General features: G+C 36.5%; 1 pseudogene; it reads right to left on the bottom strand.

Annotated features, from left to right (window-relative positions):
• Window positions 1–339: 339 nt before the first annotated feature.
• Window positions 340–2,934, bottom strand: part of LOC139751773 (2,4-dienoyl-CoA reductase [(3E)-enoyl-CoA-producing], mitochondrial pseudogene) — a 14,838-nt pseudogene continuing 12,243 nt past the window's right edge.

Raw genomic sequence — 2,934 nt, 5'->3', positions numbered from 1 at the left:
AAAGTCCAGCTTTCAGAAGAGATTTTGTGATGTTCAAAGTGTGAGGTTTCCACAAAAGAATGGAGAATACAGCTTCAGCCAACATGTTTCTGTTGGTGGAATATATACTGCATAGTCTATATACTGCATAACTGCCACTCATTTATGGGTTTCAGTTGCAGTAAAAATTTTCTTTTTTCTTTAACATGATGTCCTTGGCTTTGGTCAGTTCCAAACAAATCAAACATTTTTTAAAGATCATTTTGTGAGCAATTTTCATTTTTAACTTGAAATTCTGATGTCAAGGCTCATTAATAAATCGCACAAAGCTAACGATCAACTTCAAAAACACAAAGAACTTAAGAGATATCTAAAATAATGGTCCTATATCCTACCCCTAACACAGACTGACTGTGGCCAGTGGCTTTGAATGACAAAGATTATAAAACCTGTGAATAGCCAGTGGAAAGAAACACAAAAGTATCTATTTAAATCATTCCATAATTTATATATATCCTTAGATATGTTTTGTTCATTTATTATATTTCTACAGCACAAGAGCTGGCTGCTTTGGTAAAAAAATATATATTTCCCTTTGATAACTCCATCAGACACATTTATTACATAGCTATTAACTTTCAACAAATTACACAGATATTTGCAAAAGTTATCAACTTGTAGAGAATGCAGCAAAATATGCCAAACAAAGTGTACTAAGGGTAGTCTAGCATAATGACAATATGTGTTGTATAATAATGGTCATCTGGTAACATTAGCTGCTGCTGTCCTTGGTCTTGGACTTCTTGTTACTTTCACGTATGATCTGCGACATCATATCCCATTGTTCTTGAGTGATCTTGGATAATAAGTTCATCATCCCAGCCATGTTGCAGTACTCTCCACCATCTTGCACCACCACCATGATAAATTTTTCATCAATACATCCATGACAAGAACAAGCATGCATCAGTGCTTGTCACATTAACTCATAATTTAGCCTTCATCTGTGCTTTGTCCTTGCTTGTGGTTTTTCGGATCAGTTTCTCCATTTCATCCCAATCCTCAGATGTTAATCTCATGAGCCTGTTGAATTCTCCTGATCGGAGCCAGAAGCTTCCACCATCCATAGCAAGGGTCTCTCCTGAAACCCATGATGAATAATCAGAAACAAGATAGGTTGCTAAGTTAGCCAATTCCTCCACTTCTCCTAATCGTCCAGCAGGAATTCGCTTGTGCAGAGTACGAATAAAACTACCTGTTGGGTCAAGGCGACTAAATGCACCCTCTGTCTCTATTGGGCCAGGAGAAATGCAGTTGAAGCGCATGCCATAACGTCCCCATTCTGCTGCAAGAGACTTTGTCAAATTCTGAACTCCAGCTTTAGCTGATGCACTTGGTGAGACAAAGCCAGACCCACTGCGAGTGTATGGTGCTGTGATTGCCAGAAAAACTCCTCCTTGCTCTGCTTTAATAAGCCTCTTGCCAGCTTCTAATGTTACAAAAGCTGTCCCATTCAGCACTATATCTGTGACAGCCTTCCAAGCGTTTGGACTCAGTCTTTCTGTTGGCTCATTTCCACAGTCTGGATTCTTGATCTTTGTGACTCATTCCATGTCCACGTTTCAGCTGTATAGGTCAGGGTTGGGAGGGTTATGCTGTGCCTCAATCATTGATTCGAATCAACTTCCATACTTACTCCTCTACCCTTCATTATTCTATTAAGGACCCAGTGATTCTTCTATCCCATTTAACATTATAATTAATGAACAATGTGAATTCATTTTTTTTACAAAAGTTTCATTCACTTTTTTCTTCACATATGTATTGAAATTAAGGGAAAATGGCTGAACGAGATAGAATTCTTACCTAGCTTATGATTGCCTAACATTTAGAGCATTCCAATTATGATCAGTGGATACTGTCATTTTTTCAGATATTTTTCTACAACTACATAGTTCTCTTCAGTTGGTCCTAACCTTACTCAAGTACTAATGATAACTTCACACATTCAGAAAAAATAATGGTGAATGTTGCTATATGAATGGAAGTGCTACATAAAACGTGAATGCTTGGGATCCGAGGAAGTCTAACAGTGATATGGTCAATTTTATTTTTCATTTAATTTTACTACATTTATTTGTTTAGCAGCTTTTTAACTAATGTATATATTGATAAATATTTTCATATTCATAGAATTGTAGTGAATAGCTGAGGTAGAATTCTTAATTTGCTCATGATTGTCACTGGTGTAAAACATTCATCATACAATCCGTAAATGGTAGGGTAAATTATATTTTTTTCTACATGGTTCTCTTTTGAAGGATCTTACCAAATGCATGAATTAATTAGAAAATAATTTTTACTGTATTATTATTCATCAGTTTGACTGACGATGGGCAATGTTTGTGTGCCTGAAAAATCGTTTGTTTTAAAGAATAAAGTGAAAATAAATGTTAGCCATTTAATTCACACTTTATCTGATGAAGCAGAATTTGTGGTGACAAGACTTGAAAAAGCCAGCAGGAAGCTGGCTCATGTTAGATACGTATTAGTCATTCACTAAACAGTGTTACTGAAAAAATATTTTGCCTTCTTACGTGAAGAGATCATTACACATTCAGTAAACTTTGGAGATAATAGCAGAAAAAGTTAGCATTCTTTCCTAATTACAATTTGTTCCATTCAGGAAATCAATTGGTGAATGATATAGCATATTGCATTTTTGATATACAGATCAAGTATCCAAAATCTGAAATCCTTGGGGCCAGATGTATTTCAGAATTCATAATTTGTTTTTCTGGAATGCCAGCATAATTATAGTAGCTAACTAGGGTGTTCACTCGCAAAGCACCTAATGGTGTCACGGACGGCAGTTGCGGACTGACAGGATCTCATGTGGTGAGAAAAACCGGCCACGACCCGCGTGTAGTGGAGCGACCCATAACGTCACAACCA

Source organism: Panulirus ornatus, chromosome 12 (genome assembly GCF_036320965.1).
Source record: "Panulirus ornatus isolate Po-2019 chromosome 12, ASM3632096v1, whole genome shotgun sequence".
In the NCBI taxonomy this organism is placed as follows: Eukaryota; Metazoa; Arthropoda; class Malacostraca; order Decapoda; family Palinuridae; genus Panulirus; species Panulirus ornatus.
Note: the sequence above shows the minus strand (reverse complement) of the source record. Positions and strands in the feature narration are given on the sequence as shown.